The sequence below is a fragment of the Pteropus vampyrus genome, unplaced genomic scaffold (genome assembly GCF_000151845.1).
Source record: "Pteropus vampyrus isolate Shadow unplaced genomic scaffold, Pvam_2.0 Scaffold20, whole genome shotgun sequence".
NCBI classification, from domain to species: Eukaryota; Metazoa; Chordata; class Mammalia; order Chiroptera; family Pteropodidae; genus Pteropus; species Pteropus vampyrus.
In genome coordinates, this window is record NW_011888801.1 from 12,718,767 (window position 1) to 12,734,928 (window position 16,162).

Here is a 16,162-nt window from a genome sequence, read left to right on the forward strand (position 1 = left end):
TTTCCCCAGGTTCTTGGGTACTTGCAGTCAGAGTGTGCTTTCAGTAGGTGATGGGGCTTTGGTCACATCTTCATGGAAAGAATACTGAGATTTCTCATCAATATATTTAACTATTCAGAGATAATGGCCTGAACCACCTTTTTGTCTAGTGTGTAGCTTTATAATAATTAAATGTAACATGTTTCATATATAGTAGTAGATGTTTCACCACCTATGAGAACTGTGGTCTATGGCTGTTGGCAGGGCAGAAAGGCCTGGAGCCTGAGCTTTGGGGAAAGGTGTATACAGTTGGTGCACTTCATCCTTATTCATTAGTACCTTCTTTGCAGATGCTTAGATACCTCCAGATGGGCAGGTATGAAAACAACTACCAGGTGCAATGGTAGCTTCAGGGCATGGAGGAGGTGCCAGTCATTTTTCATGGGGACATTTGAGAGGATGTGTCTATGAATTCACCAGGCAGGCAGGATGTGGAAAAGCTCATGTTGTAGTGAGCAATGGCGAGAGGTAGCAGATTCAGTGCATTTGGGGGTGGGGATGCTGAAGGCAAGCCCGAATGGAGAGGTGAGATGGGTATGGAAGGCCTTGCATCCAAGGCTGAGTTATTTGACTATATCAGGCCATTGAGGGGAAGTCACTAAAGGCTTTTGGTGGGGGTGCCGTAGTTAGGTTTGAGGTCAGGAAACCTGCCTTGGGCTGGAGTGTGGAAAAGGGGTTGGTGGTGATAACTAATATATTCAGCTGATTCCTGATTTAGCTGTTCTCTGCAGGCTGGCCTCACAGGGAAGCTGGTCTCTTGTAGAGCTCCAAGGAAGTTGGCCCCAGCTGAATCCTGAAAACAATCAATCTTGGGGGAACGCTGTCATGTCGTAGACTGGAACTCTAACCCTTGATCATGCCAAAATGGGGCTGCTGCTCCCCAACTATGAATGTTGACTTAGAAGGAGAGGGCAGATGGCCAGAGTTCTGCCACACCACATGATCAGATCCTGAGTCCTGATCCCACTTGGAGAAGGGCTGGTGCTTTCTTAATTATATAAACCGAAGGTTTGGGTCCCTCTCCTGGAATCTGGCAGCAGCCTAGCTAGCTCCCTCTGCCCTGCCCTAGAATGGGTCAATACATTGTTCCTGAGCTTATCTCTGTGGGTTTCCTCCACTGAACCCTGCTCCAGCAGGCAGTGTGTGAGCTGCCAGGTAATTTTCCCTTGTTTGTGTTAGGAGTTTGGGGGCCAAAAGCCATTTCCACAGGCTTTTGGTTGAGCTTGCTAACGGGAGGCCATTCTCACACACAAGCACAGTATTCTGACGAATGCAAGGACTTGGAGGGTAATGAGGCTGTGTAGGACATCTTGATGATGGAGGCATTTACTGCTGTGCCCACTCACTTCATCCTCAGGCCTCTTCTCCCCTACTTAGACCCCCTCTCCACAACACATTCCCAGGCCTGTCCTCCAGTCCAGAAATTATGAGGGCTCTGTGTCTAGTTCTGAGCCCCATAAGTTATGATTTGTCGTCCAGAAGGGATGAGCAGATGGCACAGAAGCCTTGTCACACCATGGTAGCCATCTTCTCATTGTTCAGTGGATCTCATATTACCAGCTCATTGAGAAAAGTCTGGAAGTTGCTAACTCTGAGTCTCAGTCTCCATATTAATCAAATGGGGGATATGGATCATAGTATTTTCAGGATTCTGTGCTCTTTTAACAGGTGCATGATTTCTTTATCTTTGTAGAAAATAGAGTAATTTTGTAGCCTTATGACCTCTCCATGAAATAGAGCAGAGACCCTTGCTGACAGAGCCAGTATCAGGATCATGAGTAGAATTCTCAGTACATGGTGGGAGTTACTGGACTCCTGTTAAATTCATCATCTTTTCTTTGTGAGGACTATCTTGGTTTTCATGGCCTGGCATACCCAAGGCAGATCTTGATTCCATAGCTTGAATTAGTTAAGTTAGCTTTAGCTATGTAAGAGCAGCACTATTGGCTATTAAAAGCCAGACAATAACCTCTGAATTGTAACTGAGCACTGAAGGACACGTGGTACTAGATAAAAAGCCATAAATGTCGAAAAAGTTGAGAAAATGTCAGTGACCTGCATCACATGCTTGTCAGCTTATCATGCCTGGCTCCAGCACTTGAGCCTGTGTCTAGCACTGTATTCCACGATGCTCCCCTGACCCAGGATGTGAGTGCTTGTACTTTGCCTGGCAGCTACTTCATGGAAACCTGAGCCTTCTCCTTCCTCCTGCCTCTCTCGAACTGGCCCAAAGATCAGACCTGGGGAGTGTCAAAATATCTGAGCTTGTGGAACAAATCAAAAGTATGTGAGGATTACTCCATTTGGGAGAGTTTGTCCCATAATTAATGACATCTCTCTCAATTCTCTAGTCTCCTAGCTTAGCATCCTCAAAGTCATCTTCATGCTCTCTTTCTCTACAGGCTCTGTCATTCCAACCTATAAACTTGGGGAAGCCCACATTGGGAAAAATTTTCCCTTGACTTTCCCAAATTTTTTTTTGAGGTCTTCTTTCCTTCAAAGCCAAGCTCCTCTGAGAGTATTCTACATTTGTGGCCACCATTTTCTCACCTTTTCTTTGCTTCTCAGCTGATGGGTGTTTTGCTAACCATAGCTGCTGAAATTGCTGTCCATAAAATCATGAATGACATGCTACTTGCCACACAGTTTGGGTTCTCCCCCTACTTGATATTTGCAGCCTTTTATTCTGGACATCATGTCTCTGAAGTACTCTCTTCTGTTAGCTTTCACGACGTAACTCCATTCTTTCTTCTGACACTGGCTGCTGTTTCTCAGGCTCTCTGTCCTCAAAAGTCAGGCTTGGTTCTGCCTTGGTTTTCGTGTCTCACCTGACACACTACACATGAGCAATTGCTTTATGCTTCTGTGCCTTTAACTGCTACTTACAAGTTGACAATTCCCAAATTATACCTCCTCCAAACTTCATCTACTTGCTGTTGGACATCACCACCTGGGCGTCTCACACACACCTGAAGTGCAACTCCAAAGCAAAATGTGGATTTTGGATTTCTGCTGGCTTTTCCATCACAGTTGCTCCTATCACCAACCACCTGGTTTCCTAATCTGCGGTATGTGATTTACTCCTGTTCCTCTGGGTTTTTGCAGGAAACTTCCTCATTGATATCTCCACTCCAAATCTTGCTATACAGTGGTCCCTTTATTCTAATCATAAATTTGACTTCGACTTTCTCATTTGACAATTTCCACCATCTATAGGATGGAGTCCCGGATTGAGTCGCAATGCTTTAACATAGCCCTTGGGCCATTTTTATGGTCACCCTTTATCTGGCCCTCCCTTCCACTAGACACTATTTTCTCAAACATGCTACACTTTGTCCGGATCGATGCCTATAGAATCTCTGTGCCCTTTCTAAGTTTACCTTCTCTGAAAACTTCCCCTGGCTCCCTTGTCTCATTTTCTGCATTGCTCTGTTGGGCACTTAGGGACTCTTAGGACTGGAAAGAGGAAAGGATGTCTCTCTTCCTTTCTACCTGGCTATAGGCCCCTCAAGCGAAAGAACTGGGCCTTTATTTCCTGTGCAGCCAGGACAGTGCCTGGTCCTGAATAAATGCCCCATGCAAGGACAGTATGCTGGAGTTCACTGTCAAGAACATACTAATGAACTTTAAAGCTTGGAGATGATCTGGACCTCAAGGAAAACACCAGGAAGAGTTAGGCCAGCAACATCTTTTCCTTATAGTGCAGCTACTTGAGGTTATAAGTGTCTTCCTTATAGTGCAGCTACTTGAGGCTATAAGTGTCTTCGGCAATAGTATGCACTAAGCAACTCTATACAGAGAATTTAAGCTAGGCCTTGGGGGTCTAGGGAAATGGGGCCTGTCTCTGTGCTTTTCATATTTAATAAACTAGGGCATATAATATAATGAAGCTCAAGAGGGGGCGAGGGCTTGAGAGAGAGAGACAGAGACAGAGGGAGAGAGAGAGAGATAAGAGGGAGGGAGGGAGGAAAAGAGGAAAGAGAGAAGCAGAGAGGAACCATGGCAGAACACTGTCCTCTGTAAGTTGGAAGTCAGTCTTCTCTCTTGGGCTCAGTATTTTATCACCTGGTCATACTTCCTTCATTTTTCCCCAGGCAGAACTGTTGACACAGGAATCTACAACATTTGTATATATCAACACAGAAACCAATTAATAAATGCTTGTGTTCCTGTGTAAATATGCAGACTTCCTTATGCAGACAGGAGTAGGCAGACATTTGGCTTAGAAATGTTTTTTTTAGAAATATTTAACAAATGCAGGTCCAGATGAGATGTGGGCTGTGCACCCTCTTGCTGGTGGCCATGTGCTTAAATCCATCTGTTTGTATTAATCTCCCCTGCTGTGCTCTGAGCATTTCAATGGTTGCTGTCATTCACTTCTTTAAAGCTAATATGTTCTTTAGTGTGTGCCAGCTTCCTGTTCTCTTGTACTTAACAGTGAGAGGGAATGGATTATGTGCGAGTCATCTGTGAATGAGGGTCATCAGTCAACATCATCAAACAGTTATGGCTACCAGGTGGCAGGCATGTGCCAGGCCTTGGAGCTACAGAAGGCAAATGTTTATAAAGCAGCCTGGAGGAGCTCAGAGCTTATAAGGGAGATCTACATTTGATAGGAAGATTACTCCCCACTATTTCTAAGTGTACTTACACATTCATGGAAAAAAACATGACACAATCCTGGAAGAAAATATACCAATCAGGATTGTAGTGATATTTTTGTTTGTTTCCTTTATATTTTTCACATTTCCCAAGTTTTCTACAATAATCGGACATAACATTTATAGTTATAATAAGCTATTTTTAAAAAGTCTTCATGCCTGGTGAAAAATACTGTTATGAAGCTTCTCAGGATCCCCTGGGTTCTGCTCTTTTGTCAATAGGGGCTATTTCTGATAATTCCCTTAGGAGAGCTACTTAAAAGAGAAATGAAGGGGAAAAAAATATAGGCACATGTCCACTGAAAGTTGCTGCCACCAACTCAATGCCACCAGGTTTCCCCAATTTGAAAAAGTGAGAGACGACTTTATTTAGTGAAAACAGCTCAGCTGTGATACAGCTCAGGCGTGAGACGGCTCAGGTGTGAGTCATCTTGGGAGAGGCAGTTCAGCTCTGATGCTGCAGCTTCGGCTTTGATGCACTTTTCGATGGAAACTGAAAGTGTGCTTGGTTGAGAGAAAGGTGAAGCTGGCTTATATAGAGAAGCGTCCTTGCCTCTGGTTCCTGATTGGTCCATTATTATGCAAATGAGAACTTCAAATCCTCACAGTTCGATTGGTCTAAAAAGCACTATCCTGATTGATTGGAATGGAGCCACCATGATTGGTCAGTAAAGGTGCAAATAAGGATATCACTGCATAGCTCCAATTGCACAGGAAAAGTGTGCAATTGGAGCTGTGCAGTGATATCCTTATTTGTCTGACGGTCCTGACGGTCGAATATCAATCCTAGGGGCTCCCTTATAAGGGCCAACTCAGGTGGCAGGAGCACAGTGTAAGAGGTTTGGTAGCCCTGTCTGTGGCTTTTTCCTGAAGTGCAGCATGGATGAAAGGTCTATCTAAACAATGGCTGTTAGACTCTGATTATGAATTTTGGGCCCAGTTAATAACAGTCCTTTTTTGCAGCCATATTTCTTCTCCAGGTCAACACACATTTCTAAACTTTTGAGACATTTTGCATTACTAATTTCCAGCAAGACTGTGCTGATTCATCTTTTCCAATAGCCCATGTGAGAGGAGCAAATGTTTGAAGTGGACGCCTCCATTCTGAGGGCATGGTGTTTTGTCAGGTGATATTTAGTGGCAGGCTCATTTTCCTCCCTCAACAAGACACTTGCTGATCTACTCGCCAAGGCTTCTGCTCATATCCCATCTTATCTCCAGATATCCAGGCCTGGTTAAGAGATCAGAAACACATGTGTTTTGATGAAAGACTGGGGCATACTTCAATCAGCCCTCAGCAATACTGTCTCCCAGAGCAAAAGAATCCTGCCATTGCTATGGACGTTCCTCTGACCCTGTCAGAAGTGTTAGAGTCTGAATGAATCTCTAGAGTAATGACATGAAATTTGCAGCAGGTGTGACCCTGGGCAAGTGATCGTTTCATCTTGGGGCACAGCTTCCTCACCTATGACATGAATTCTAATGCCCTTCCTGCTTAAACATCCAGCCATTCTACACGTTCTGGTTGTTTCTCTGAGAGTGTTTTTGGATGAGATTAACATTTAAAAATCAATGGATTTTGAGTAAGGCAAATTGCCCTCCATAATGTGGGTAGGCCTCATTCATTCAGATGAAAGCCTGAATAAAACAAAGACTGATATCCCCTGAGCAAGAAGGAATTCTGCTCATAGACAGCCATCAGACTTCAATTGCACCATCGGCTTTCCTAGGTATTTAGTCTGCTGGCCTGGCCACCCTGCAGATTTTGGACTTGCCAGCACTATTTGTCACACAGATTTTTTTTTCCCCCATTAAATGGACTATAGTCTGGGCTTATTTCTGGTTCTCAGTTCCATTCCCTTGGTCTATATGTCTTTCTCTATGCTAAGACCACACTGTTTTGATTATTATAGCTTTGTAGTAAGTTTTGAAGTCATAAAGTGTGAATCAGACACATATTCTTTTATTCCTGCCTAAGTCATGTGCTGGAGACCTGGGCTGGGTATCTGCTAGCCTCCAGGATCTCCCTTGAACCTCTGATTCTAAGCCTAAGATAAGCACAGGCCTAAGGGGCCTGCTTCTTGTTTCCTTTTTCCAGACTCCCTTAGCGGGTGTGGGGTGGGGATGGAAAGAATATTTTATGCAAATGTGGATACTTTTTAATGTGAAGGTGGATTTTTGTTAGTTTCCTAGGGTTTATAAAACATTATCACAAACTAGGTGGATTAGAACAACCGATTTTTATTCTCTCACTGTGCTGGAGGTGAGACGTCTGGAAACAAGTGTTGACAGGGCTGTATTTTCTCCACTGTCTCTAAGGGAGAATATTTTGGCGGCTCCAGGAGTTTTTTGCTTGTGGCTGTCTTGTTCCAATCTCTGCTCTCGTCTTCACATGATGCTCTTTTCTGTGTCCATGTCTTCTCTTCTGTCTCTTATAAGGGTACTTGTCACTGGATTTAGGGCCCACTGGATAAATCAGGATAATCTCATCTTGAGATCCTTAATAGCATCTTCAAAGACCCTTTTCCCAAATAAGGTCACATTTACAGGTTACAGGGGTTAGGACAGGTAAACACCTTTTTGGGATACATAATTTAACTCACTATAGGATTTTACTGATAATTAGATTAGGACAAATGACATAATACCAGGACTGCCCCCTGTGAACTAAGGCATATGGTCATCTAGATTGAAGACTCTGGATTTTACCTTATGTGAGGAGACCCTTTTCCTCCATCACATTGGGCAGAAACACCTTTCCCTTAGTCCACCCTAGTGTGTGCTTCCTTGTGCTAGGTCAGGGTCTGGCTCACATGGCCTTCCAAACCTGAGGACTCTTCTTATAGAGGTAGCAACTCAATTATTGTCTCTCCATACCACAGAGAGGCAGGAAAGAAAAGAACTCTGATCCCTTTTGTGCTCCCCACCTAAAGCTTGCCATTCTTCTATAATCAAGGCTGTGGGAGGTAAAGGCCAAGGCCGCCTTGTAAACAAGTAGCCAAGTCTGGAGTTCACACTCACTCCTCACCAAATCAATTTTCCTGATAATGAGGTGGTGACCACTGTGACCTCATGGCCTCCTCTGCCCTACCCCCAGCTTTCTGACTTCTGAATTATCCTGTACAGATCTCATTATGCCTGGAGCAGAGAATGTAGCTCCAGCCTTGCCCACTTCAGCCGCTTAATGAGCACCCTAATTTGACTGGCTCCAAATGAATGTGATGCAAAATTAAAAGATGCCAGGAGACATTGCCATAAATCGAATGAGTTAGCTTCAATTTATTGTGTTTTAAATTCAATTAGATTTCTCCTCCAATCCTCTTTGAATATTAATCCAGCTGCTGGCTACAGAACAATAACTAGAAGGAGCTATTATTGTTGACTTCTAGCCTCCGTCATCCAGCTTGGGCTCAGGCAATAGCACTGGATGGAAAACCTCAGCTTGAGTGTGGGAAGGTCAAGGGGATTCAAGGCCAGCTGCCCAGCCTTCCATCAACCAGCCAATGTATTTCCTGTAGGGGAAGGGATTCAAAGCAATGTACCCAATTAAAATGATTTAAAATTATTTTTAGTGCATAAACACAGAGACTACATAGAAGAGAGTGTTGTAGTCATAGACTTTGTTGTGTGACAGGCAGCAGGGGACATGGTGACTGAGGTCTGGGTTCAGCCTGGCCATAAACTCTGTGTGACTAGGATAAATCTCCAAACTTTCTCAGCCTTGGTTTCCCTGTTTGCAAAATGAGGGAACTGGACTCTAAAAACATTTTTGGTGGCCTTGGATTCTGCACTGCTATTCTCCTTTCATTCTCATTTGCCCACTCAAGGAGAGGAGGAAGGAGGGGACAGGGTACCCCTTCCCCACCCACCAAGGGCTGTGCCCCTCCAAAACCCTACTCTTGCTGGCAGCTCTTCTGCACATCTACAGTTTTTCCTGCAATGATGATATTATTGCCGTTGTCTCTTTAGCCTGACTGTGGTAATATCATCCTACAGTTGCTGTCTCCGTGGCCCTCAACATTCCTTGTTTTTTCTCTGTACCTTGCTCACAATTCTTGATGAAATATTGTCATTAAATTCTCATCATTTGAACCATCTGGGATGAATTCTATTTCCTGTCATGAACCCAAATAATGTGGATGCTAAATCCACTTTTTGATTGAGGTTCCTTATGGAGGGTCCTCCAGGAAGAGGGCCTGCAGCTGAGACAAAAGGGGGCTCTGGGTTTGGAAGACTGGTATGAAGCAAGGGAGGCCTGGGAACTTCCACGCAGAGCATGGTAGAGGCGGTCTCCATTCTCAGGTGGAGAGTGCAGAGGACCTGGAAGTGCGAGCTGGGGTGTGTCTGTCACTTCTGACCCACAGAGAGCAGATGATGTCATAGAAGGGGAAAGAAAAGATGGAAAGTTTCCCAGCCCTGCTCATTTTTGACCCAGTTGGATCTGGGAGAATGAGAAGCCCTGGGCAAAGAGCATGTGTCCTCGAGAGCCCCAGGAGGGATGGAGCTCTGCAGAGGCTGATGATGGAGGGATTTTTTTTGCTCCAGAGGGGGGCTCCCAAGGGTAAATGAGAAAACTTGGAATAAGCCATGAAGGAAGAGCAGGAATGATATAATTCCCAGAGCAAAAAGAGGGAGAGTGAGGGAGATGGTGGGTGGTCAGGAGCTTGCCTTTGAGATGGTGACCAAAGATTACAAGGATGAGATCAACTAGGGTTATTTATGGCTCTTGATTTATGCTTCCAACTTCTGTGTAAGTAAATTACTTGGGCCCTGGAGGAGAGTAAAGAATCCTACTTTGAATTCCTGGCTCAGGAGCCCTGTGTGAGTGACCTGGGAACTGGAGAAGAACTGAAAATCAGCATCAGGCCCAGGGTGTGGCGTATCAGCATTCTAGGGCCATAGCCTGGCTGCCTTGGGGTCAGCTGGCAGGACAGGCCAAGTTCTTCCTCTGTGGCTCCCACATTTTGGTCCTAGTACTGCCCTTTGAGTTGGAGGGGAGCCTGACAATGATTATTGACTTACTCGGAGAAGGAGCAGCTATCAGGGAAGGATGGGGTTCCTATCACTGCAGGTGCTCAAGATCATTTTGAAGTCTGGGGATGTTGAAGAAGGGGTACAAATGACCTCAGCGACCTTCCTAACCTTGGGACTTCAACGGGCTATGACCTGTGAGTCAATAGAAAATAAGGGGACAAGGAACCCATGCCTGGAATTTGGGCAAGCAGAAGTGGAAATCTAGGCCAGGAGTCTGAGCACCAGGCCAAGCCTCAGAGAAGCAAAGGTGAATGGGATCCTGGACAGCTGCTCTCAAGGCCAGAGCTGGCAGCAGCAGAGGAATGAGCAGGGTACGGTCAGTGTTCTGGACAGACACTGGAGACATGAGTTACATATTTGGGAAACAAATAAATGGGGGAGGGACAGGTCTTTTGATGAGAACTAAGGCAACTTACTATCTTATGGGGAAAGGGGGATGACAAGAGGTCCATTTATTTATTCCTTCATCTATTCATAATTGTTTTTTAAAAATTAAAGCAGGTAAGGTTTTTTGTTGTTGTGGTGGTGATGATGGTGGTGGTGGTGGTGATGTGTGTGTATGTTCTACAGCCTTGGAATATCTATCATTTATTGAAATCTGTTACATAGCAGGTCAAACTCCCAGAGGTTTAGCCCAGCAGATAAGAAATAAGGTAGTTTCTTTCTTAAAAAGCATAACATAAATATTAATAAAGATCATTCCAAATTAAATATTTTTGGTCACAACCCTAAAATTTCATCCCAAATGGAATCACAATATAGATATCAATCAGATCTCTTTCAAAGCTTAAGGCCATTCATCCAAATATTTAAAAATCTTTCATTATCACAGCATGTTTTGTTATTATATAAATAGGAGCAAACCAAATATGAGAGAAGGGCTTATGGTGCAAGAAAACCATTTCCAACCTCATCTCTCCTCAGTTCTGCTCTCACTCTCCAGAGGCAACTTTTAAACATTTCCATTTTTAGTACTTCTGGTGGGTATCTCCATAACTCTAAAAAAAAAAAAAAAAAAAGAATATACATACTCTTATTTCTTGATATATCATCTGTAGAAAATTTATTGACCCCTTACAATGGAAAATAATTGCTTCACATATATGCCTCTCCTGCCTCCCTTCGTTCTCCCAACAGTTCTTCTGTTATTTACTTTTATAAATTTACACTGTGTAATCATGCCTTGATTCTGCATTTCATCAGCTTCCGTGAGGGTAATGGACATGGCAGCTAGTTTGGTCTGTTCTTATACTTCTCACCCCTCCTTCTTTTTGGAAGCACTCCTCCCTTCTCTTCCATAGGTGAGCCAGCATGCTCCTGGCCAGCCAGTCAGTACGCTCCTTCTCTGTAGCCATGACAACTGTCTGAACACTGAGCACATTTCCCAACCCAGGCCACTAAACATCCAGAACTTTTACTACTAAAACTGCTCTCTTTTTCTCTGGGATAATCTCTGAAAGGGAAATGGAACCTTTGCTCTTATAGGGTCTTTCTAGGCCATGTGGAGAGATCCTGCCTGAGATGATTGCTCAGAGGTCAATAGCAGTGAGAGAGGGAGCTAATGAGAGAGAAATTGAGTTCTGATTATGGGAAAAACTGCTGGATCTGTCTCACCTGTGGCCTTGTTTTCCTCTTGACCTTCACAGCCATGTGAGACTGAATGTTTTGTTATTAGCGTCGATCAATTGTATTAGCTTTCTAACTAATACAGGGTCAATCACGGCATATCAAATATCCCATTGCATATAAGAAGAAAATTAATGACTATGCTTCCTGTATTATCTGTATGTTTCCTGTATTATCTCTCTGTGGCTGTTGTAACAAATTATCACAAACCGAGTGGCTTAAAACCTCAAATATCTTATAGTTTTGGAAGTCAGAAGTCCAAAGTGGATCTCATTGAGCAAAATTGCAGCATCTGCAGGACTGTGTTCAATCCTGGAGGTTCTAGTAGACAATCCGTTTTCTTGTTCCTTCTAGAGGCTGCCTGCCTTTCTTGGTTGTGATATTCTTCCTCCATCTCCATCACTAGTAATAGTGCGTTGAGTTCTCACATGGCATCACCCTGACCTCCTCTTTTGCCTTCCTCTTCCCCACTGAAGGACCCTTGGGATTACATTGAACCCACCTGGATAATCCAAGATACTCTTTCTATTTTAAAGTGAGTTCATTAGCAACCTAATTCCTTCTGGTACCTTACTTTCCCTTTGCCATTGTGATTATTTTTGACACTGCTTCTGATGTTTAATGTGTGTTTTTTCCCCAAGACCAATCAATTTTCCAATTCTCTAATATCGACACCAAATATCTAATTCTCTGACACAAACTGGTTGTCCTACAATTCAATTCAATTCTGACACCAAGTAACTGAGGTCAGCATCAGATCCTACAGAAGGTGCATAATTCACTTTTAAAAAATAGAATTCATAGAATTTCCTTTATATTTTAGTTTATATACAGTAAAATTCACTTTTAAGGTGGTACACAATTTTGTGAGCATTAAAGCATCATAATCAGGACATGGAACAGTTTTATCACCCAAAATTTCCCTTGTCCTTTCCCTTTATCTGTAGTCATTCCACTTGTCCCTATAGTTTTTCCTTTTTAAGATTGTCATATAAGACTTCTGGTCAAGATGGCAGAGTAGGTAAATGCTGTTCTCGCCGCCTCCTAAAACCACATCAAAATTACAACTAAAGTGCCCACTTCAGCAGCACATATACTAAAATTGGAATGATGCAGAGAAGATTAGCACATCCTCTGCACAAGGTGACATACAAATTCGTGAAGCATTCATATTTTTAATAACTATGTATGGTGTCAGATGGGTACTAGGGTAAAGGGTTATCACTTTATAATTTATATAAATGTCTAATCACTATGTTGTACATTTGAAACTAATATAATATTGTATTTCAACTGTAATTGAAACTTTTTTAAAAATTAAGAAAAGAATATTAAATGTGGATCACAATGAGAATAAAATCTAAAATGTATTGAAATCTTAAAAAAATTACAACTAAATTACAGAACAACCACCACTGAAAACCACCTGAAGACTAGCTGAACAGATTCCTATAACTAAGGATATAAAGAAGAAGCCATGTCATGATGGGTAGGAGGGGTGGAGATGAGGAATGTGCAGGCCCCACATCCACGGTGTGGCAGTTAAGAAATGGCAGGGATATCTCGGCAGCAGAGGTTCTCCCCTGAGGAACAAGGAATTTCAATCTCACACTGGGCTCCCCAGCCCATAGCTCCAGTGCTGGAAAGAGAAGTCCCTATAACATCTGGCTGTTAAAAATAGTGGGGATTGAGGCTGAGTGACACGGAGGGCCACTGGAGAACCAGGCATTCCTCTTTAAGGGCTTGCACACTGATTTACTTACTCACAGACTCACTCACTCTGAGCTCCGGTGCTGGGAAGTAGCTTGAAAAGCACTAGTGACATATGGGGAGGAGCTAAATTGACTAGCTTTACGGCGGCAGGGGTCAGGACAGCTCACTGGGGACAAAAGTACTGGCTAACGCCATTGTTCCTTTGTTGAGCCCTCACCCCACCCAGTCAGTAGGTGCAGGCCTGAGCCAAATCTTAACACTTCATTAACTTGGCTAACTGTTCCCTGGCCCTGATGACCCCACCCCACCTAACTCAAGTGCATGGGCCGAAACTTTACAGTGGCTTTTCCAGACAAATAGCCTGTTTTGGCTTGCACTGTGGACTTTCTTAAAATGTCTCAAAAGCTCACAAATCCCAAATGAGCAGTGTTTGGCCTGGTGTGCCTTGTGTCTCTTGCTAAGTGGCTTCAAGCCCAGTACTAGTGGCAGCCAGCCTCGGTTCCCATTTTCGCCTCTGCCGGGTACCTCCAAGCCCAGCACAGGTAGTAACTATCTGCATATCACTTTCGAGGTCCTACCAGGTGGCTGTGAAACAAGCACAAGCAGTGGCTGATCTTTCCTTGAACCAGAACTCCTCTCAAGAGGCCCCCAAAGTACCACACCTGGTGACTGGCTTCAGACCACAGCAGCACACCACTGTATAATCTTGGCAAACAACATACCCAAAGGGTGGACTCAACAGGCACCAGAGACCCGCTAAAGCGAATCCCGCTCCGTGGGGTCAGTCCCTACGCAACAGCTCATCTGCTGTAGTTATGGCCATTTCTCACAGTCTGTCAGCCTGAGTATCAATTCCTCCCAATGACATTGCAACAGCAATCAAAGCTTAATTACAACAGGAGAGAACACACAACTTCTGTCACCATTCATTACAACAGGAGAGAACACACAAAAATGACATCCCTGGAGCACCCAGTTTAGGCTATCAGGGGCAATGTGCCACTGAGCCCCAAGGGACATCTACTGCATAAGGCCACTCTACTAAGACTGGGAGACATAGCTGATCTATCTACATAGATAGAAACAAACAGAGAGAGTCAGCCAAGATGAGAAAGCAAAAAACATGTCCCAAATGAAAGAACAGGATATAACTCCAGAAAAAGAACTAAGCAAAATGAAGACAAGCATTGACCAGATGCAGAGTTTATAACACTGATTATAAGAATGCTCAATGAACTTAGGGGAAGAGTAAATGAATTCAGTGAGAGCTTTAACAAAGAGATGGAAACTATAAAAAAAGGATATAGAAAACATAAAAAAGAACAGTCAGAAATAAGTAATATGATAAAAGAAATGAATACTACATTAGAAAAATCAACAGTGCTTTAAGGGAAACGGGATTGAACTAGCAATTTACAAGATAGCAGAAAACACCGAATCAGCACAGAAAAAAGAAATGAGTAAAAAAATGAGGATAATTTAAGGGACCTCTAGGACAATATCAAGTGTTCCAATATTTGCATCATAGAAGTACCAGAAGGACAAGAGAAAGAGCAAAGGATTTAAAACCTATTTGAAAAAGTAATGATGGAAAAATTTCCTAAGCTGGTGGAGGAAATAGATGTACAATCCCAGGAAATGCAGAGTCCCAAACAAGTTGAGTTCAAAGAAGCCCACACCAAGAGAAATTATAATTAAAATGCCAAAGGTTAAAGATGAAGAGGGAATTTTAAGAGCAGCAAGAGAAAAGCATTTGGTTATCTACAAAGTCACTCCCATAAGACTGTCAGCTGATTTCTCAACCGAAAATTTGCAATCCAGAGGGATTGGCATGAAATCTTCAAAGTGATGAAAAGCAAGGACCTACAACCAAGATTACTCTATCAGCAAAGCGATCATTTAGAATCGAAGGACAGATAGCTTCCCAATCAAGAAAAAGCTGAAGGAGTTCATCATCACCAAACCAGTATTACAATGTTAAAGGGAGTTCTTTAAAAAGAAGAAGAAAAAAGATAAAAAATATAAATAATAACAAAGCAATAACTACATACCTATCAGTAATTACTTTAAATGTAAATGGATTAAATGCTCCAATCAAAAGATGAAAAGTACCTGAATGGGTAAAAAAGCAAGACCTGTACATACAATGTCTGTAAGAGACTCACTTCAGATTGAAAGACACACACAGACTAACAGTAAGGGTATGGAAAAAGATATTCCATGCAAATGGAAATGGAAAAAAAAAAACTGAGGTAGCAATACTTATATTAGGCAAAATAGATTTTAAAACAAAGACTATAATAAGAGACAAAGAAGGACATTACATAACGATAAAAGGATCAATCCAACAAGGGGATGTAACCCTTGAAAACATTTATGTACCCAACGTAGGAGCACCTAAATATGTAAAGCAAATATTGATGGACATAAAGGGAGAGACTGACAGTAAAACACCATACTAGGGAAATTTAACATTCTGTTCTCATCAATGGATAAATTATCTAGACAGAAAATCAATAAGGAAACTGGCCTTAAATGACACATTAGAACAGATAGATTTAATTGATATTTTTAGAGCATTACACCCAGGCAGCAGAATATATATTCTTTTCAAGAGCACATAGAACATTTTTCAGGAAAGACCACATGTTAGGCCACAAAACAAGTCTCAACAAATTGAAGAAGATTGAAATCATACCAAGTATCTTCTCCTATCACAACGGTATAAAACTAGAAATTATTTACAAGAAGAAAACTGAAAAACACACAAACACATGGAAGCTAAATAACATACTACTAAACAATAGATGGGTTAACAATGAGATCAAGGAAAAAGCCAAAATTTATCTTGAGACAAATGAAAATGAAGACACAAGATTTGATTGCTGTTGCAATGTCAAATCTATGGGTTGTAGCCGAAGTAGTTCTAAGAGAGAAATTTAAAGCAATACAGGCCTACATCAAGAAACAAGAAAAATCTCAAATAAACAATATAACTTTACATCCAAAAGAACTAGAAAAAGAACAGCAAACAAAGTCCAAAGTGAGTAGAAGAAAGGAAATAATAAAGATTGGAGCAGAAACAGATG

General features: G+C 42.5%; 1 non-coding gene across 1 annotated transcript; it reads left to right on the forward strand.

Moving 5' to 3' along the window:
* The first annotated feature begins 12,432 nt into the window (after positions 1-12,432).
* On the forward strand, positions 12,433-12,538 carry LOC111736584. Its single transcript, XR_002779212.1, has one exon. It is a non-coding gene; the product is annotated as a U6 spliceosomal RNA (small nuclear RNA).
* The last annotated feature ends 3,624 nt before the right edge of the window (positions 12,539-16,162 follow it).